This window comes from Rhinoraja longicauda, chromosome 6 (genome assembly GCF_053455715.1).
Source record: "Rhinoraja longicauda isolate Sanriku21f chromosome 6, sRhiLon1.1, whole genome shotgun sequence".
NCBI lineage: Eukaryota > Metazoa > Chordata > Chondrichthyes > Rajiformes > Arhynchobatidae > Rhinoraja > Rhinoraja longicauda.
The window spans coordinates 59,344,312-59,367,171 of NC_135958.1; the positions used below are offsets into that span (position 1 = coordinate 59,344,312).

General features: G+C 45.5%; 1 protein-coding gene across 23 annotated transcripts in view; it reads left to right on the forward strand.

Annotated features, from left to right (window-relative positions):
* Nucleotides 1-22,860, forward strand: part of rbfox3a (RNA binding fox-1 homolog 3a) — a 1,329,152-nt gene that overhangs the window by 287,445 nt on the left and 1,018,847 nt on the right. The window contains exon 1 of one of the 23 annotated variants that reach the window (XM_078401068.1): nucleotides 858-978. The exons of the other annotated variants lie outside the window; for them this stretch is intronic. The gene's annotated coding sequence lies outside the window, so the exon portion shown is untranslated. Of the gene's footprint in view, nucleotides 1-857; nucleotides 979-22,860 lie in introns of those variants that run through there. 23 annotated transcript variants of the gene reach the window in all.

Genomic DNA, 22,860 nt, shown 5'->3' on the forward strand with positions numbered 1-22,860 from the left:
TACTGACTGACGTCTATTACAAATCCACTGACTCCTACAACTATCTCGACTGCACTTCTTCCCACCCTGCTTCCTGCAGACTCAATCCCCTACTCCCAATTCCCCCATCAATGCCGCATCTGTGCCCAAGATGAGGTGTTCCATACCAGAACATCGGAGATGTCCTCATTCTTTAGGAAACGGGGGTTCCCCTCTCCCATCAGGCCCTCACTCGTGTCTCCTCGGTACCCCGCAGCTCCGCCCTTGTTCCCCCTCCTCCTAGTCCCAACAGAGACAGAGTCCCCCTAGTCCTAACCTTCCACCCCATCAGTCATCACGTACAACACATAATCCTCCAAAATTTCCGCCACCTCCAACGGGATCTCACCACTAGCCACTTCCCATCTCTGCCCTTTTCCGCCTTCCGCAACTCCCTGATTAACTCATCCCTTCCCACCCAAACCACCCCCTCCCCAGGTACATTCCCCTGCAACCGCAGAGGATGCAACACCTGTCGTTATACCGCCTCCCTCAACTCTGTCCAGATATCCCGACAGGTTAGGCAGAGGTTCACTTGCACCTCCTCCAACCTCATCTACTGTATCTGTTGTTCAAGATGTGGACTCTCATGCGTCGGCGAGACCAAACGCAGACTATGCGATCGTTTCGCGAATCACCTTCGCTCAGCCCGCCTGAACCAACCCGATCTCCCGGTTGCTGGACTCTTTGATTCTCCTTCCCATTCCTACACAGACCTTTCTGTCCTCGGTCTCCTCCATTGTCAGTGCGGCTAAACTCAAATTGGAGGAACGGCATCTCATATTTCGCTTGGGCAGCTTACAGCCCAGTGATATGAATATTGATTTCTCTCACTTCAGGTAGCCCCGGAAACCCCCCCCCCACAAAGTGCTGGAGCAATTCAGCGGGTCAGGCAGCATCTCTGGAGAACACGGATAGGTGAAGTTTCGGAGACCATTCTAGACCCTACTGATTGTACAGGTACTTCCAGACTCAGCAAGTTACTCCAGCACTTTGTGTCTTTTTTTTTGGCAAACTAGTATCTGATGTCTACATTATTCCACTGTGAGCAGATATAAAGTTGAACAGAACTGCGCATGTTCTCCAGAGATGCCGACTGACCCGCTGAGTTACCCCGGCACTTTAGATCATTTTTGTCGACCAGCATCTGTCATTCCTTGTTTGTAGCATTCTGGTAAACCTCTGATGCTGATGATATTTTATTGTCACATGTAGCCACGTACCGAAGGACAGTGAAAATCTTTGTTTCGTGTACAATCTCGTAAAACCATCCTCTACTGCACCCTCTCCAGTTGAGAACATTAGAACGAATGTTTCCCCTCCCACCCGTGACCTAGCTGTCTCACTGATCTGTTCATCTAAATTGGACTGTTTCCAACCCGTCACTCTATCCTCCCTTGCAAAGCTTGTCTCCACTATGAAACCAGCAACCTGCCCCCTTGACGCTGTCCCCACTGCCCTTCTGAAGGATGTCATTGCAATAGCCGGTCCCAGCATCCTCTCTATAATCAACAGTTCTTTGGCCACTGGCACTGTTCCAACCTGTTTCAGCCCCTCCTGAAAAAACCTAACCTAGACCCCACCTTGCCTAGCAACTACAGGCCTATTTCCAAACTGCCATTCCTGTCAAAAGTCCTTGAAAAGGTAATTCTAAATCAACTACTGCCTTACCTACACCAAAATACCATCCTGGAAAGTTTCCAGTCAGGTTTCAGGGCCCACCACAGCAAAGAGTCTGCCTTGTTGAAGGTACACAAAGACCTGCTTCTCGCCATCGACACGGGCGACTGTGCAATCTTGCTCCTTCTCGACCTCAGCGCAGCGTTCGATACAGTTGATCACACTATCCTTATTGACCGTCTCCAGTACGGGGTTGGCGTTGAAGGCACTGCCCTGAGCTGGTTCCTTTCCTACCTCAAAAATAGGAGTTTCTCCATCAACATAGGCAATTATTTCTCCTCCCCAGCTAGCCTCTCCTGCGGGGTTCCACAAGGCTCCATCCTAGGCCCCATTCTCTTCTCTCTGTATATGCTCCCCCTTGGCCAAATCATTCAAAGGCACGGCATTTCTTTCCACTGCTATGCAGATGACACACAGCTTTATCTCCCCCTGAAACCCAACAACCGGTCAAATTTAATCAGCTTCATGCACTGCCTTGAGGACATAAAATGTTGGATGGCACAGAACTTCCTTCAACTAAACGAGAGCAAATCTGAGGTCATCCTATTCGGCCCCCCCAACTCCATCAAAACGATAACAGGCAGCCTTGGAAGCCTATCCTCCCTAGTCAAACCGCATGTCAAAAACCTCAGCGTGATATTTGACTCTGCATTAAAGTTTGACAAGCAAGTCAACGCTGTGGTAAAAGCCAGCTTCTTCCAGCTTCGTAACATAGCTAAAATCAAACCATTCCTCCAATTTGACGACCTTGAAAAAATCATCCACGCATTCATTTCCTCCCGCCTAGACTACTGCAACTCCCTATACACTGGGATCAGCCAATCATCCCTGTCCCGCCTGTAATTGGTCCAAAACGCCGCAGCGAGACTCCTGACGGGTATCCGTAAAAGGGACCACATCACCCCGATTCTGGCCTCTCTCCACTGGCTCCCAGTACGGTACAGAATCAACTTCAAGCTCCTCCTATTCACATACAAAGCCCTAAACGGGCTTGCCCCCCCCATATCAAAAATCTAACCCACCACTCTATCTCCAGGTCCCTCAGGTCGGCCGACTTGGGGCTGCTGATTATCCCGTGGTCTAGGCTTAAGCTCAGGGGTGACTGCGCTTTTGCGGTTGCAGCACCTAGACTGTGGAACAGCATCCCACTCCCCATCAGAACTGCCCCCTCCATTGACTCCTTTAAGTCCAGGCTCAAAACCTATTTCTACTCCTTAGCGTTTGAGGCCCTCTGAGGGGGCGCTGTGAACTGTTTATGTATGTGCTGTTATGTTCGTGTGCCATTGTATGTTCATTTTTAGTACCTGCACTGATGTACAGCACTTTGGTCAACGTGGGTTGTTTTTAAATGTGCTATACAAATAAAATTGACTTGACTTGACTCTCCAACCAAAACAGCACACTGGTAAAGTTTGAAACTGAAGAATTCTGTCTTGCATGCTTATTGTTACTGCAGAACGCTTTGTATAAAAACAGTGACCTTTCCTGACCAACCCCAATCATTACAGAACATGCTTTCACAGTCCAGCTCCCATGTTCTCTGTTACTGCCTGTAATAATGATATCACGGTCTCTCGTGCTCCCAATCACCGCTGCACGAACTGCCGTCCTCTCTGTAATTACAGGACGCTCCCTGACTCCTGATGTGAAGTACACCGGCTATGATTAGCTTAATGAGTAATTAATTAATGAGCAGGTTGCAGTTTAATGAAAATGAGCTGACCTCAGCAAGCGTGCAGGGGCCTGAAACGCAGCAACGGCAACACACAAACCTCGCAGGATTTTTAACCCAACGGCTGCAGCTCCTTCTCTCCCAACCGGACGGACAAGATGGGCTTAACCCTTCCCTCAGACACGTGGGAATTTGTTCAGTGGCTCCTCATTATTTTCTTTAGACTTTTTAGACTTTAGAGAATACAGCGCGGAAACAGGCCCTTCGGCCCACCAGGTCCATGCCGACCAGTAGTATAAGAAGATAACTGCAGAAGATGGTACAAATCGAAGGCATTTATTCACAAAATGCTGGAGTAACTCAGCAGGTCAGGCAGCATCTCGGGAGAGAAGGAATGGGTGACGTTTCGGGTCGAGACCCTTCTTCAGTCTGAAGAAGGGTCTCGACCCGAAACGTCACCCATTCCTTCTCTCCCGAGATGCTGCCTGACCTGCTGAGTTACTCCAGCATTTTGTGAAAAAATACCATGCCGACCAGTTATCACTAGCACTATCCTACACACTTGAGACAATTTACAATTTTACCCAAGCCAAATAACCTACAAACCTGAACGTCCTTGGAGTGTGGGAGGTAACCGGAGAAAGCCCGCGTGGTCTCGGGGAGAACATAGAAACTACGTACAGACAGCACCCATTGTCAGGATCGAGCCGGGTCTCTGACACTGTAAGGCAGCAACTCTACCACTGCACTGCTGTGCCACCCCTTTGGAATTAACATTGCCTGAGAATTCGGCAGGGTGAAAGCGGCAGAGGAGAATTGTAATGGTGGGCTGCCTCCTTGTCTCTTGAATTCCCCAAAACCAACTTTCCATTTTCAAAAGCAGTTGCCAAGTTGCGTTCAGAAGGTAAAACAGTACAGCACAGGAACAGGCCCTTCGGCCCACCATGCCGGTGCTGAACGTGATGCTGCATCTGGAGCGGCACAGTGGGCGCAGCTCACAGAGCTGCTGCCTCACTGCGCCAGAGACACGGCTCCGATTCTGACCTCGGCTGCTGTCTGTGCGGAGCTTGCACGTTCACCCCGTGAAGATGTGGGATTCCTCCGTGTGTTCCTGTTTCCTCCCGCATCCCAAAGATGCGTGCAGGTTTGTAGGTTAACTTGCCTCTGTCTATTGCCCGAGTGTGTCGGGAGTGGGTGTCCGATGGTCGGCATGCACTCGGTGGGCTGTAGAGCTTGTTTCAATGCTGCAGCTCTAAACTAAACTAAGTTAAACTAATCACTGCCTGCACGTAATCCATATCTCTCCGTTCCCTGCACATGCATGTGCCCATGTAAGAGCCTCCTAAATGCTTCTATCAAGTCTGCCTCCACCGCCACCCCTTGGCAGTGCATTCCAGGCACCCACCACTCTCTGTGTTTTTAAACAAATATCTACTTGCCCTCTATATCTACTTTGCCCCACTCACATTAAAGCTTTGACCTCTATGACATATCCACCCTAGGGAAAAAAGGTTCTGACTGTACCATATCTGTGCCTCTCATAATTATATAACCTATCAGGTCTCCTCTCAACCTCTGATGCTCCAGAGAAAACAATCCAAGTTTGTCCAACTTCTCCTTGCAGCAAATGTACTCTAATCCAGGCAGCTTTCTGGTAAACCTCTTCGAAGCTTAAAATGAAGGAAAAGGGGGTGGCACGGGGGCTCTCTTCCAGCGCCGGAGACCCAGGTTCGATCCTGACTACGGGTACTGTCCGTATGGAGTTTGTAAATTCTCCCTGTGGCCTGCATGGATTTTGTCCGGGTGCTTCGGTTTCCTCCCACACCCTGCGAGGTTTGTTGTCTAATTGGCTTGGTGAAAATGGTAAATGATCCCTAGTGTGTGTAGGATAGCCCTAGTGTGCGGGGATCGCTGGACTCGGTGGGCCAAAGGGTCTGTTTCCACGCTGTTCATCTAAACTAAATATAACTAAATCCTAAAATATTCAAAATAATTATAAATCCTCCCCGACAATGGTCCCACGTGGGAAAGATAATGATGTGACTTCACATCGCGAGTTTCCCGTTCGAAGTATGGACCCACATGTGACAGGGTTTCAGTGATACTGTTCACCTATTTCTTCAATAATATTGTTGTAAGCATGAAGCGGAGCTCATTGGAAACATTGCAGCGTTACCAGCGGACAGGGGACACAATTAGCCACCAATTCTCAGCACTAACGTTACTGCGAATAATTTGGGCACACAGGAGCTAGAGACGGGCTGGGATGTGCATTGATGCATACCTGCTCGTTTTTTTGTCTGCATCTGACATGTTTCTGGCAAGGTTGGGCAGCTCATAATGTGTCAATTTGAGGCTGGCAAATGATAGAGAAGGCTTAGTTCTACAATCTGTGTCCCTGCAAGAAACTCACTAGGTGCCTATCCATCCCTGAAATCTTGGCAATGGAGGAGGATATTTAAAGTGGGTTTTTTTTTAAATTTGGGAATTCTGCAAAAATACAATAAAATGCATTTGAAATAGAACATAAAATATTGAGCAGCACAGTACAAGAACAAGCCCTTTGGCCCACAATGTTTGTGCCGATCATGATGCCAAGACCATCACTTATCTGCCTGGTTATAATTTGTATCTCCATTCCCTGCATATCCATATGGGTAACCAAGAATCATTTAAATGCCACTGAATTTTGTATAAAGTTTTGCGTTACTAGTTTCTCAGCTGCTGTAAGCAATGTGACTGGTCTTCCAGCCTCACTACACCGAATCTACGCCTTACAGACTCCTGGTAGAGTTCATCCTGAAAATGGCAGAAGTGATCAGGGAAATACACCTGAGGTGAGAGAACGTTCCCACCAGAATGAACATGGAAATATTCCACGATATTTCCCATTTTGTTTTAATTTATTGGAGGCCTCGTCTTTTTGTTTAGTTTAGAGACATGGCATGGAAACTGCCCCTTCGGCCCACCGAGTCCATGCCCACCACACGTGTTCTATGTTATCCCACTTTATCATTCACTCTGTGGGTGGGCAGCACGTAATGTTTTATAGACAATAGGTGCAGGAGGAGGCCATTCGGCCCTTCGAGCCAGCAACGCCATTCAATGTGATCATGGCTGATCATTCTCAATCAGTACCCCGTTCCTGCCTTCTCCCCATACCCCCTGACTCTGCTATCCTTAAGAGCTCTATCTAGCTCTCTCTTGAATGCATTCAGAGAATTGGCCTCCACTGCCTTCTGAGGCAGAGAATTCCACAGATTCACAACTCTCTGACTGAAAAGGTTTTCCTCATCTCAGTTCTAAATGGCCTACCCCTTATTCTTAACCCTGGTTCTGGACTCCCCCAACATTGGGAACATTTTTCCTGCCTCTAACGTGTCCAACCCCTTAATAATCTTATACGTTTTGATAAGATCTCCTCTCATCCTTCTAAATTCCAGTGTATACAGTGTATACATTTTGTGCTTCACCCGTGCCCTGCACAATTTGGGTGGGAATTACAGGCCAATTAACCTACAAACCCTGTACCTCTTTGGGATGTGGGAGGAAACCCAAGCGCCCGGAGGAAACCCGTGCAGTCACAGGGAGAACGTGACAACTCCGCGCAGAGAGCGCCTGAGGTCGGGATCGAAACCAGGTCTCTGACACCGTGAGGTAGCGGCTCGACCAGCCGTGCCACCCTGAAGGTGCAGCATAATCTGCTGTGTTAGTGTGAATGTGCGAGCCTTCGCTCGATGGGATTAGTAAGCAGTTGGTGCTCGGTAGTCTCCAGCACTCGTTAGAATTCTGGGGCAATGACAAATGATTGCTTCACTGAATACTATCCAGCAGTCAGGAAGGTTGTTCTCATGTATGACATTGGTCGAGATGTAATCCCGTCCTTCACACAACAGCGGCCGGGAAGAATCATTGAGCATTCAGCTCAAATTTACTGACTATCTGCTGTGCCTGATTGTTTATCACAGAAAAAAAAATAGCAAGAAAAAGTGGAGTTCGAATTCTTTATTTTTCACAGAGACAGCACAGGATCTGTTCCCACCAAGGTGGGTGACGTTTCACGATATAAGCTGTAAAAACAAGCTATGAGGTAGGGCGAATTAACTGTGTGGACACAAGAAACTGCAGATGCTGGTTTAAAAAAAAAGACACAAAGTGCAGGTGTATCCCAGTGGGTCAGGTAGCATCTCTGGAGAGCATGGATATTTGACGTTTTGGGCCGGGACCCTTCTTCAGACTGATTGACTGAGAAAGCTGGAAGAGTTGCACTAGTTTAGTTGCACTCAACGTTATTCCCGTTATTTTGTATCTGTGCGCTGTGGACGGCTTGATTGTAATCATGCACAACCTTTCCGCTGGCTGGTTAGCACTGCATCTGTGGAGGGAATGGACGTTTTGAGACGGGGACTCTTTGCCCATCTAAAGCAAGGTCCTGCCCCGAAGTGTCATCTGTTCATTCCCTCCACAGATGCTGCCTGACCACTGAGTGTTATGTTTTGAAGATTCCCAGTATCTGCACGTTCTTGTAACTGACAATTAAACACTCTGGAGACGTGACCCTGTGTAAACCCCAGATCCCTTCACTTTGAGTCAGATTTGGCTGAATACAGTGATCTTGTAAGGATTACAGGTTTTGAATTACTTGATTGTTGCACTGCTCAGAAATATGTTGGACAAACTTCAGGTGCCACCTGAATTAACACCTTCAAGGTTAAGTACCCAGCAGATAACAGCTCTCTGGATCATGCCAACACTGCTACTGTCTTTTCTAGCATTTGTTTTTGCATTTGTGGTTGTACAAAATAATTTCACAGTGCTGTGTATATGTGACAATTAGAGTAGTTTATACTGGAGCCTACCAGGGAGAAGGCAATTCTGGATTTAGTGTTGTGCAATGAACCGGATTTGATAAGGGAACTCAAGGTAAAGGTACCATTAGGAGGTAGTGGCCATAATATGAGATGTTTTCATCTACAATTTGAGAGGGAGAAGGGAAAATCAGAAGTGTCAGTATTACAGTTGAGCAAAGAGGACTATGGAGGCATAAGGGAGGAGCTGGCCAAAGTTGACTGGAAAGAGACCCTAGCAGGGATGACAGTGGAACAACAATGGCGGGTATTTCTGGGAATAATACAGAAAGTGCAGGATCAGTTCATTCCAACGAGGAAGAAAGATTCTAAGAGGAGTAAGAGGTGATCATGGCTGACAGGGGAAGTCAAGGACAGTATAAAAATGAAAGAGAAGTATAACATAGCAAAGATGAGTGGGAAGCCATAGGATTGAGGAACTTTTAAAGAGAATCAGAAGATAACTAAAAAGGCAATACGGGGAGAAAAGATGAGGTACGAAGGTAAGCTAGCCAGGAATATAAAGGAGGATAGTAAAAGCTTCTTTAGGTATGTGAAGAGGGAAAAAAAAAATTAAGACAAATGTGGCTCCCTTGAAGACAGAAACAGGTGAATTTATTTTGGGGAACAAGGGAATGGCAGACGGGTTGAACAGGTACTTTGGATCTGTCTTCACTAAGGAAGACACAAACAATCTCCCAGATGTACTAGGGTGACGGAGGAACTGAAGGAAATTCACATTAGGCAGGAAATGGTGTTGGGTAGACTGATGGGACTGAAGGCTGATAAATCCCCAGGGCCTGATGGTCTGCATGTCAGGGTACTTAAGGAGGTGGCTCAAGAAATCGTGGACCCATTGGTGATCATATTCCAATGTTTCTGTGGATTGGAAGGTAGCTAATGTTATCCCACTTTTTATGAATGGAGGGAGAGAGAAAACGGGAAATTATAGACCAGTTAGTCTGACATCAGTGGTGGGGAAGATGCTGGAGTCAATTATAAAAGACAAAATAGCAGTAACAGGATCGTTCTGAGTCAGCTTGGATCTATGAAGGGGAAATCATGCTTGACTAATCTTCTGGAATTTTTTGAGGATGTAACTAGGAAAACGGACAAGGGAGAGCCAGTGGATGTAGTGTACCTGGACTTTCAGACAGCCTTCGATAAGGTCCCACATAGGAGATTAGTAGGCAAAATTAGAGCACATGGTAGGGTATTGACATGGATAGAAAATTGGTTAGCAGACAGGAAACAAAGAGTCGGGATTAACGGGTTCCTTTCAGAATGGCAGGCAGTGACTCGTGGGGTACCACAAGGCTCGATGCTGGGACTGCAGCTATTTACAAAATACATTAATGATTTAAATGAAGGCATTAAAAGTAGCATTCACAAATTTGTAGATGACACAAAGCTGGGTGGCAGTGTGAAATGTGAGTAGCATGCCATGAGGATGCAGGGTGACTTGGACAGGTTGGGTGATTGGGCGGATGCATGGCAGATGCAGTTTAAGGTGGATAAATGTGAGGTTATTCACTTTGGTGGCAAGAACAGGAAAGCAGATTATTATCTGAATGGTGTCAAGTTAGGAAAAGGGGAAGTACAACGAGATCTGGGTGTCCTTGTACATCAGTCACTGAAAGTAAGCATGAAAGTACCACAGACAGTGAAGAAAGCCAATGGAACGTTGGCCTTCATAACAAGAGGAGTTCAGTGTAGGAGCAAAGAGGTCCTTCTGCAGTTGTACAGGGCTCTGGTGAGCCCTGGAGTATTGTGTGCAGTTTTGGTCTCCAAATTTGAAGAAAGACATTTTTGCTATTGAGGGCGTGCAGCTTAGGTTAACGTGGTTAATTCCCGGGATGGCGAGACTGTCACATGTTGAAAGAATGGAGCGACTAGGCTTGTATACACTGTACGAATGTAGAAGGATGAGAGGGGATCTTATTGAAACATATAAGATTATTAAGGGATTGGACACGCTAGAGGCAGGAAACATGTTCCTGATGTTGGGGGAGTCCAGAACCAGGGGCCACTGTTTAAGAATAAGGGGTAGGCCATTTAGAACGAAGATGAAGAAAAACTTTTTCAAGCAGAGAGTTGTGGATCTGTGCGATTCTCTGCCTTAGAAGGCAGTGGAGGCCAATTCTCCAGATGCTTTCAAGAGAGAGTTAAATAGAGCTCTTAAAGATTGCAGAGTCAAGGGATATGGGGAGAAGGCAGGAATAGGGTACTGATTGTGGATGATCAGCCATGATCACAGTGAATTGCGGTGCTGACTCGAAGGGCCTACTCCTGCACCTATTGTATATTGTATATTGTCTATTGTCTAAGAACCATTGATTTAAAAAAAATAAGACCTGTGATAGGATGTAGACTTGGAATTTTGTTTCCTGCCATTGTGTTGAGTTAGCATTCTTTGATCGTTTATTGTACCTCTGCTCTTATTTGGAAAATATATCAGTTAAACATATAAAATCACATGCTGTCAGGCGTAAACTAATCAGTCTATCAATAAAATCATGGCTAAGATAGACACAAAATGCTGGAGTAACTCGGGGTGATGTTTCGACGTGAAACATCACCCATTCCTTCTCTCCAGTGCTGCTGCCTGTCCCGCTGAGTTACTCCAGCATTTTGTGTCCATCTTCGGTTTAAACCAGCATCTGCAGTTCCTTCCAACTCAAATCACGGCTAATTTGGGTCGTCCATGGATCCGACCTGCTTCTCTTTCCCTTCAAGTCCATGCGCTGGTAAATTCTTTCTCTAGGTTTTCTACGTTTCTACTGAGAAGACAATACTTTGGATTTCCAATCAGAACTGTAATTCACAAGTTCTAGGGGCAGTATTAGGCCACTCGGCCCATCAAGTCTACTCTGCCTTTCAATCATGGCTGATCTATCTTTTCCTTTCTCAACCCCATTCTCCTGCCTCCCATTACCCCTGACACCCGCATTAATCAAGAATCTGTCAAAAAGTTCTGCCTTCAAAATATCCATTGACTTGGCCTTCTCTGCCATCTGTGGCAATGAATTCCACAGATTCACCAGTCAGTCGTCAGCATTCCTCCCTTGGATGAAGTTCAAGTGATTGAATTTTCTTGAGGAGGAATCTTCTCCTGGGGCCTGGCAAGGAATAAGGTTCCACAAGCAGGCACTGCTCCCAGCTGACTCTTTGCTGTCCTATCATTGGGGCTCTTGTTGGTGAGATCTGTGACAAACATTGGCAACGGCTAAGCTTCTTGTGAGCAGTTTCACTTGCACTAAGGTTTCTAAAGAAACATATCTGATTAAAAATATGACTGTTCCACTCCGTCCGACAGTCTGAGGGATTAAAACTAAGTATTTGGCGACAAAAAATAATTTGACTTGCAAACTCCCCAGTGCTATGGGGAAAAGGTATGATTTAAAAATATATATTCTCTCACACTCTCTCTCTCCCTCCAACTCACCCACCCCTCTCGCTCACCCACTCTCTTCTCACTCTCTCTCCCACTCTCTCTCGCCCCCACTCTCTCGCCCCCACTCTCTCTCGCCCCCACTCTCTCGCCCCCACTCTCTCTCGCCCCCACTCTCTCTCGCCCCCACTCTCTCTCGCCCCCACTCTCTCTCGCCCCCACTCTCTCTTGCCCCCACTCTCTCACCCCAATCCCACTCGCCCCCACTCTCTCTCGCCCCCACTCTCTCTCGCCCCCACTCTCTCTTGCCCCCACTCTCTCACCCCAATCCCACTCGCCCCCACTCTCTCTCTCGCCCCAATCTCTCTCGCCCCCACTCACTCTCGCCCCCACTCTCTCTCGCCCCCACTCTCTCTCGCCCCCACTCTCTCTCGCCCCCACTCTCTCTTGCCTCCACTTTCTCTCGCCCCCACTCTCTCTTGCCCCCACCCTCTCTCTCTCGCTCTCGCCCCCTCTCTCTCTCGCTCTCGCCCCCTCTCTCTCTCACTCTCGCCCCCACTCTCTCTCGCCTCCTCTCTCTCTCTTGCCCCACTCTCTCGCCCCCTCTCTATCTCTCACCCCCACTCCCTCTCCCTCTCTCTCTCTCTTTTGCCCCCACTCTCATTCTCTCTCTCTCTCCCCCGCCCCCACTATCCCTCTCTCTCTCTCTCTCTCTTGCACGAACACACACTTACTTAAAAACTCTCTTCTCCATTTCCTATCCACACTTACCCACATTCTAAAGTGATTCTAAAATGTAAGCCTATTCCATCGTTCCCATACCCACTCTCTCTCTCTGCTCAGTGACCTGGCCAGTCCCGATGTTGAACCAGCCCATAGCTTTGTGTCCATACTCCAAGCAGCCTGCTCTCTGTGAGCTGGCCAATGCTGCCTGAGGACGTGCCACTCCATGACTGGAGTCCCTGTTGCTGGAGGTATTGTAACACAAAGGCTTGTGTCGAGCAGCCAGGCATGCAGCTTCCAGCTGCTTGCAGCAACCCCTCATCACTTGTGCAGGAACAATCAAAATCTAAGCTGCTGGGTTGTTCGTTCTGTTAGACGGACATGTGCCCATGAGACAAGGGATTTGCCATCCTCCAAATAAGGTAGACACAAAATGCTGAAGTAACTCAGCAGGTCAGGCAGCATCTCTGGAGAGAAGGAATGGGTGACGTTTCAGGTCGCAACCCTTCTTCAGACTGTGTCAGGGGAGAGGGAGACAGAGATATGGAAGGGTAAGATGTGAAAACACAGATCAAAGAGGATTGCAATCAAGGAAAATGTATAATGGTTCATTGTTAGCTGACGGGAAGGTGACAATGGGGCATACAATAAGTCAAAATTTAATCAGGAGGCCAGTGAAATTAGTTGGATAAGTAGGATGGGGGAGGGACAGAGAGAGAGAGGGAAAGTAAGGGTTACTTGAAGTTAGCTTCAATACTCCAAATAAGGTTATCAGATTAACGGGACTCTCAGCATTGAGTGATACTAATATTGAAAAGGATTCTATAAAATTACAATTAAAACACAAATTATTTGTGCTATAACTCCAGGATAAGCGCTCAACTAAGAAAACCAAGCCCAAAGCCAAAGTATTATCTAACTACTGTATCCAACTAAATATATCAACTTACAATAAATGACTCCATTTGCAACAAAAAAAAACAGCGACCGACATTAATTAGCTCTGAAAAAGAACTAATCCTGTCGATGCCAGTATATCATTGGGGTTATCAGGCGGTCACCTCCCTTCATTGGTGTTTCGTTGAGTTAGGCCCACTCAAGGCTCAACAGTTGGTTCTGGTGTCCCAGAACAACCCCCCCTCAATGCCTGCTCTCACCACCTCTGCTACCAGTATCTACTAAATAACGGAAACTACAGCCAACAATGCAATATTAGCAAAATGTGGGATGCACCTTTTGGGAAAAATCACTTGTTCTTTCCACGCCAAAGGTCATGTTCACAGCACTGAAATTGCCAGAGGACTTCTCTTATCAAGACTGTTTAGTTTAATTTTTCATGACTAAATAAGTTCTAGAAGCAGAATTAGGCCATTCGGCCCATCAAGTAGACTCTGCCATTCAATCATGGCTGATCTATCTTTCCCTCCCTCTCAAACCCATTCTCCTGCCTTCTCCCCATAACCCTTTTTATTTAAAGATGCAGCATGGAAACAGGCCCTCCGGCCCACTGAGTCCCCACCGACCATCGGTCACCCGTTCACACTAGTTCTCTGTTATCCCACTTTGTCATCAACTCCCTACAAACTAGGGGCAATTTAACAAAGGCCAATTAACCTCCAAACCAGTACGTCTTTGAGATGTGGGAGGAAACCGGAGCACCGGGAGGAAACCCATGCAGTCACAGGGAGAACGTGCAAACTCCCCTCAGACAGCTTCCAGCTGCTTGCAGCAACCCCTCATCACTTGTGCAGGAACAATAAAAATCTAAGCTGCTGGGTTGTTCGTTCTGTTAGACGGACATGTGCCCATGAGACAAGGGATTTGCCATCCTCCAAATAAGGTAGACACAAAATGCTGGAGTAACTCAGCAGGTCAGGCAGCATCTCTGGAGAGAAGGAATGGGTGACGTTTCAGGTCGCAACCCTTCTTCAGACTGAGTGTCAGGGGAGAGGGAGACAGAGATATGGAAGGGTAAGATGTGAAAACACAGATCAAAGAGGACGCTAATCAAGGAAAATGTATAATGGTTCATTGTTAGCTGAGGGGAAGGTGACAATGGGGCATACAATAAGTCAAAATTTAATCAGGAGGCCAGTGAAATTAGTTGGATAAGTAGGATGGGGGAGGGACAGAGAGAGAGAGGGAAAGTAAGGGTTACTTGAAGTTAGCTTTAATACTCCAAATAAGGTTATCAGATTAACGGGACTCTCAGCATTGAGTGATACTAATATTGAAAAGGATTCTATAAAATTACAATTAAAACACAAATTATTTGTGCTATAACTCCAGGATAAGCGCTCAACTAAGAAAACCAAGCCCAAAGCCAAAGTATTATCTAACTACTGTATCCAACTAAATATATCAACTTACAATAAATGACTCCATTTGCAACAAAAAAAAAACAGCGACCGACATTAATTAGCTCTGAAAAAGAACTAATCCTGTCGATGCAAGTATATCATTGGGGTTATCAAGCGGTCACCTCCCTTCATTGGTGTTTCGTTGAGTTAGGCCCACTCAAGGCTCAACAGTTGGTTCTGGTGTCCCAGAACAACCCCCCCTCAATGCCTGCTCTCACCACCTCTGCTACCAGTATCTACTAAATAACGGAAACTACAGCCAACAATGCAATATTAGCAAAATGTGGGATGCACCTTTTGGGAAAAATCACTTGTTCTTTCCATGCCAAAGGTCATGTTCACAGCACTGAAATTGCTAGAGGACTTCTCTTATCAAGACTGTTTAGTTTAATTTTTCATGACTAAATAAGTTCTAGAAGCAGAATTAGGCCATTCGGCCCATCAAGTAGACTCTGCCAATCAATCATGGCTGATCTATCTTTCCCTCCCTCTCAAACCCATTCTCCTGCCTTCTCCCCATAACCCTTTTTATTTAAAGATGCAGCATGGAAACAGGCCCTCCGGCCCACTGAGTCCCCACCGACCATCGGTCACCCGTTCACACTAGTTCTCTGTTATCCCACTTTGTCATCCACTCCCTACAAACTAGGGGCAATTTAACAAAGGCCAATTAACCTCCAAACCAGTACGTCTTTGAGATGTGGGAGGAAACCGGAGCACCGGGAGGAAACCCATGCAGTCACAGGGAGAACGTGCAAACTCCCCTCAGACAGGATGATCTATCTTTCCCTCCCTCTCAAACCCATTTAGAAGGATGAGAGGAGATCTTATCGAAACGTATAAGATTATTAAGGGGTTGGACACGTTAGAGGCAGGAAACTTGTTCCCAATGTTGGAGGAGTCCAGAACAAGGGGCCACAGTTTAAGAATAAGGGGTAGGCCATTTAGAACTGAGATGAGGAAAAACTTTTTCAGTCAGAGAGTTGTGAATCTGTGGAATTCTCTGCCTCAGAAGGCAGTGGAGGCCAATTCTCTGAATGCATTCAAGAGAGAGCTAGATAGAGCTCTTAAGGATAGCGGAGTCAGGGGGTATGGGGAGAAGGCAGGAACGGGGTACTGATTGAGAATGATCAGCCATGATCGCATTGAATGGCGGTGCTGGCTCGAAGGGCCGAATGGCCTCCTCCTGCACGTATTGTCTATTGTTTATTGTCTATTGTCTATTGACAGTGCCAGAGGTCAGAATTAAATCTGGGTCTCTAGCGTTGTGAGGCAGTGGCTCTACCAGGTGCTTTCTACAGTGACAGATGTGCTTACTGTTTGCATTCAATGGCATATTTCTTACAAGCTTTTATTAGTTTTATGCCTTTAGCTTTGTTCCTAATAATGTTGATTCATTAAAAGGTGAGAAATAATGTTAAACAGATGCCTGGCCCACACACTTCAGTGTGCTCAATAACATCTAAAAAGTTTCAGACTTTGTTTTCTTTTAACACTGGTTTTACCAGCATTTGTGAGACAAGATATATGCACTATTTACACTGATTAGTCTAAACCTTATGACCTGATGAGCCAAAACATTATGACCACGTGCCTAATATGCTGTTGGTCCTCCGTGTGCAGCCCCATACGTAGCAGGGTGTGTATTGTGACACATTCCTCCCGTGATCACCATTAAAGTTTTCTGTGACTTGTGCCACAGTAGACCTTCTGTCGGTTCGGACCAGACGGGATAGCCTTCGTTGCCCTCGCGCATCGATGAGCCTTGGGCGCCTACACCCTGTCGCCAGTTTGTGGTTTGTCCCTCCTCGGACCACTGTTGGTAGGTACTCACCACTGCTGACTGGGAGCACCCCACAAGCATTGCCGTTTCAGAGATGTTCTGACCCAGTCATCTGGCCATAACAATTTTGCCCTTACTCCTGCCCATTTCTCCTGCATCCAACACATCAACTTCAAGAACTGACTGTTCACTTGCTGCCTAATATATCCCACCCCTTGACAGGTGCCATTGTAACAAGATAATCAATGTTATTCACTTTACCTGTCAGTGGTTATAATGTTTTGGCTGATCGGTGTATATTCCGTGTGATGTACCCGATACCTTTTAGACCCTCTGAAGAAGGGTTCTGACCCAAAACATTCTCCATTTTCTCAACAGAGTCTGCCTGACCTTTATAAGTTCATAAATGATAGGAGGAGAATTAGGCCATTCAACCCATCAAGTCCACTCTGCCATTCAACCATGCCTAGTCTCTCCCTCCTAACCCCATTCTCATGCCTTCTCCCCATAACCCCTAACAGTAGTAATCAATAATCTATCTATCTCTGCCTTAAAAATATCCATTGGCGGTCTCCTGTGGCAATGAATTCCACAGATTCACCACCCTTTGATTAAAGGAATGCCTCCTGCATCTTGTGTTTTGCTCAAGATTTCAGAATCTGGAGTCTCTTGTGTCTCCTTAACACATTTTCCTCTTCGAAGGAGGATTCAAACTCTGATCAATTCCCTCTTCTCTTTCCTTGAAAAGATGCTGGGATGGCGGGACTTTCATATGAGGAAAGACTGGATAGACTGGGCTTGTACTCGCTGGAATTTAGAAGACTGAGGGGGGATCTTATAGAAACATATAAAATTCTTAAGGGGTTGGAGAGGCTAGATGCGGGAAGATTGTTCCCGATGTTGGGGGAGTCCAGAACCAGGGGTCACAGCTTAAGGATAAGGGGGAAGTCTTTTAGGACCGAGATGAGAAAACATTTCTTCACACAGAGAGTGGTGAGTCTGTGGAATTCTCTGCAACAGAAGGTAGTTGAGGCCAGTTCATTGGCTATATTTAAGAGGGAGTTAGATGTGGCCCTTTTTGCTAAAGGGGTCAGGGGGTATGGAGAGAAGGCAGGTACAGGCTACTGAGCTGGATGATCAGCCATGATCATATTGAATGGCGGTGCAGGCTCGAAGGGCCGAATGGCCTACTCCTGCACCTACGTTTCTATGTTTCTATGCTACATAAATGCAGCTGTATTTTGCAATTTAATTTTATCTGCAAATTTTTTTTAGGAAACTCAAAATTTCTCTTTTTTTCATACAGTCATCTTGTGAGATCTCAAAAAATGACACAGTTCTAGAGTGACTTAGCAGGTCAGCCTTCCAGGTTTCATCTTTCTTCTAGCCCTATCTATCATCTTAAAACATGGTCACACACGAGACTGCAGATACTGGAATCTTGAGCAAAGCACAAAATGCTGGAGTCATTCAGCGGGCCAGGCAGCATCTCTGGGGAACACGGATAGGTGAGGTCTTGGGTCGGGTTCCCTCTTCCCAACCTGAAACATCACCTATCCATGTTCTCCAGAGATGCTGCCTGACCCGCTGAGTTACTCCAGCACTGTCCTTTTATAAAATAAAGTACATTCTTTGTTTAGATTGATATGCTTAATTCGACTTGATCATTTAACTTAGTCTAACCTATTTATACACTTTTTTTTATCGATCATTAGATGTCAGTTCTCACAATTAATAAACATGTATCTTAAAAAATATGTGGACAGGTACATGGATTGGATGGGTGTAAAGGAATATGGGCGAAACGCGGGCAGGTTGGGCTGTGTTGGTTGGCACAAGCAGGCTGGGCCGAAGGGCCTGTTTCCACGCTGCATGACGAAGACTCTACATATGTCAAGTGGCAGGAAAACAAAGTAATCATGTTTAACCTTTGCGAGAATTTGCTCAAGATTTCAGCATCTGCACCCCCTTGTGCCTCCAAAGTCATTTAAACATATCCCTTCATTCAAATCGGGGAACAGATATCTCCCACCAGTTGAACAATGCTTTTAATATATAACGTCCAAAATAGAATGATCTCTCAAACTCGCCTACTTTATTAAATATCTCTGGAACTTTGTGGCATCTTTGAACAAAAAACAAATTCAGGACAAGGAGAATTCATTACAAGTCTAAACAATAGCAAGTTTTTCCCTTGATTACGAATAATTTTAAGAATGTTCTAACCATTCAGAATATATTATAGGCAATTCCAAGCTCAGTAAATTTTGCCACAGTTTATTTCCACAAATAAAGCATGCAGGAAAGGCGTGCCTCAACCTAATAATGTAATATTAGAGGAACATTATTTCAGAATACGTCGCACACATGATTTAATACAATTATCTCATGCTTTGCAAAGCAATGGTTGGGTGAAATTCTAAGAATTCCTTTGAATCAATTGATTTAATTTTTTTGTATACAAATAGTTATTTTAGTTTTTGAAGTGTTTTGTTTGTATTTTTATTCAATGTTATTAATTGTTTTCTGGAATGATAATAGTTTGGGGCATTGAGAAACATTCAAGATCATTGTCAGGTTTAACAGTCAACAAAGCCTTCTTCTTACTCTGCACAACGTTCATTTCACTTGCTTTCCTCTAGCTTTTCTCTTACAAGCAAATGTTCTCAGAAGTGAAAGGAAGTTACTTGACTTTCATGAAATTTTACCCAAGTTTCCATTAAAATTCACCCTCTTCGTCCAAAGATTGAGGGGAGACCTGAAAGAAGTAAATAAAATTATGAGAGGTATAGAAAAGAGTAGACAGTTGGAATCTTTTACCCAGGGTGGAAATATCAAATACTAGAGGGTATAGCTTTAAAGTGAGAGGGGCAAAATTTAAAGGAGATGTGCGGGACAACTTTTTTACACAGAGCATGGTGGGTGCATGGAATATGCTGCTGAGGTTGGTGGAAGCAGATATGATAGAGATATTCAAGAGGCTTTTATATAGGCACATGGATATGCAGGGAATGGAGGGATGTGGACCATGTACAGGCAGTGAAGATTATTTTAACCTGGCATCATTTGGCATAATGCATGGGGCAACAGGCCTGGTCTTGTGCAATACTGTTCTATGTTCATGCTTTTTTCCACCACTTGAGAACATGTATTGTTCAAATAATCTCTGAGAGAGTACCCGCATGCACTTGCAGCGGTTTGTATCAATGCATGCTGAAGGATACTGTCAAGCTGTGTTCAATTTATCTAAAATACAGTACTGTTAGTCCTTGAGATGGCAGGGAAAAACAATCATGTCAAAGAGCAGGCCGTCGCAAAGATTTGCCTCTGTCTCCATCAAAGCTTCGAAACACTTAGCTTTGAATTTGTGCCATCTTTGCAACAAGAACGTTAAACCTCTGCGGTGTGGCGGATGGCGGAAGGCGCGATATTGCGAGTTGGATTTTGGACGGCATCATTCATTCACTAAATAGGGAGTGAAGTCATTGACTGCACCTCCAGCAAAGTGACAACAGAAGGGTTAATGAGAGGCGGCTCAGACTCTGCAGAGGGACACATTTCACAAGACCATGCCGGGGTTTTAATTTTCGGTTCCTGGGGAGTAGGCAAGCTGATTGTTGAACTCGGAGCAGATTGAGGTGTGAATGAAATTGTTGTAAGCGGCGAGTGAACTGATGAGGCCATTATAAGATTCCTCTGTGTTCTCCATCATCCTGACATATCAATGGGAGTGGAGTGAAGGCGTTGTGTACAGCACTACCTGCCCACTAATCTGTTATCACCAAATACAAATGGTTACCAGACGACAATATGATCAGAATTCAGAGCGCTACACTCCAATTCTGCAGTGTAAGTGCTGTCCACCCATGGAAGATTGATGAGTGCACCATCCCCCTCCTTCACTGTCACCATCTATCCATTACCACCTCCGAGGCTCTGGCTTTTAACTTGGAACAATTCAATGGCAGATCAATAGGGTCAATTCTTCCATAGTATTCATTTTATTCTTAATTAGTCATTTGATCGGTAACTGGTCAACAGCACTAATCAATGATCAGCGATTACCTTTTTTTTCTCGATCAAAACTTTCACTCCAATTTATTTAAAAATTAGAAGTAATTTGTGGTAGTTTGTGCGTGCCTCTGGATAATGTTCTGCAATAATAATGAAATAGTCAGAGGAGTCTGAAACCGTGATCTTCAGGTTCAAGAATGGCTTCTTCCAAACAGCCATCACGCACTTGAACGATGCACGACACTGGACTATGAAGTATGCTCTCTCTTTGATTGCTCTAAAGACTTTGGGGTTTTTTGCACTCTTTTTGGGGTTAGTGATTTAATTGATGTTTTTTTTTTTTTGTCCCACATTATGTAAGGGTGCTGCGTTCACAGGCCTGTTATGTTGTTGCAAGTTAGAATGCTACTGTTGATTAGAAAGGGTGGCAGGGGTTATGGGGAGAAGGCAGAAGAATTGGGTTGAGAAGGAAAGACAGATCAGCCATGGTTGGACGGCAGAATAGACTTGATGGGCCAAATGGCCTAATTCTGCCCCGAGAACTTATGAACTTGTGAAATGTAGTCTCTACATTTTATTATTTTCCACACTGACTTGACTTTTGAAATGGTACGAACATGGGATCATGAGAGTAGCAGGAATGGGCTCATCAGCTTTTTATGCCTCTTCTACTCTCCAACAAGATTAGGAGGACATTTTCCTGCACCAACTCCATATTCACTCCATTCCCTTAATGTCACAAAGTCTATTACCTCCATCTAGAATGTACTTGGTTCACTCAGCAGCCCTCTTCACGCCCTTCTGGGTGAAGAAATGGCTGGTATTAGATATCACAGCCAAGGAAAACATCCATCCTCCCAAGCTCTGTAAGAAATTTACAAATTTCAATCATATCAACTCTCATTGTTCAAAATTTCTAATACGGATCCAGTTTCCAAAATCTCGCTTCATACAACACACCCACCATTTCAGAAGTCAACCATGAACCTTCTCTGAGCAAACAAAAAAATAAGTGCTGGAGGAACTCAGTGGGCCAGGCAGCATCTGTGGAGGGAATGGACAGCCAACTGTTTTGGGTCTTCACTCAGAAGAAGAGGCTGCCTGACATGAAATGTCATCTGTTCATTCCCTCCACAGATGCTGCCTGACTTACTAAGTTCCCTCAGCACCTTGTTTTGCTCAACATTCCAGCATCTGCACTCTTGTGTCTCCATTACTCTTCTCTGCTGTTGTTCTATCACAAGTGCATCTGTCCCTAGCTGGGGACACCAGAATTATAGCAATATTCCAGGTGAAGTCTCATTGATGCTCCATGTACATGGAGATCAACATCCCAACTCTTGTACCCAAATGCTCTCATAACGAAGGACAATGCATCATGTCTCTTTCTAATTGTCTGTTTGACCCGCATGTTAAATTTCAGACTTTTACACAAGGTGTCTCTGAAAATGAACACTTTTCAATGAATCTCAGGAGAGAAGGAATGGGTGACGTTTCGGGTCGAGACCCTGGTCTCGACCCGAAACGTCACCCATTCCTTCTCTCCTGAGATGCTGCCTGATCTGCTGAGTTACTCCAGCATTTTGTGTCTACCTTTTGTGTCTACCTTCAATTTAAACTGATCTCATCTGCCTGCATATGATCCATATCCCTCCATTCCTTGCACTTCCGTGTGCCTATCTAAAAGCCTCTTAATCATCACTATTGTATCTGCCTCCACCACCACTCCCCGCAATGCCTTCCAGTCCCCCACCACCCTCTGTGTAAAAAAAAAACTTGCCCCGCACATCCACATTAAACTTTACCCCTCTCGCGTTATAGCTGTGCATTCTCGCATTGGACATTTCCACCCTGGGGAGAAAGATTCTGACTGTCTACCCTATCTATGCCTCTCGTAATTTTATATACCTCCATCAACTCTCCCCCCAACCTCCAATGTTCCAAAGAAAGCAATCTGTCTATCCAATCTCTCCCTGTAGCTGAAACCCTCTAATGCAGGCAGCATTCTGCTTAACCTCCTCTACACCCTTTCCAAAGCTTCCACATTTATCCTGTAATGGGGCGACCAAAACTGGACACAATACTCCAAATGCGGCCTAGCCGAAGTTGTATGGAGCTGCATCATTGCCATAGTGAGCTATGAACTTGGATCCCTCTACACATCATTGCTGTTAAGGGTCTTGCCATTAACTGTATACTCTCTCCTTACATTCAACTTCCCAAAGTGCCACACCTCACACTTGCTAAGGTTAACCTCCACCTGCCATTTCTCTGCCCATTTGCAGCAGATCTATTTCCTGCTACATCTTCTGACAACTTTCCTCACTGTCAGGAACTTCTCCAATTTTGGTGTTGTCAGCAAACTTGCAAAC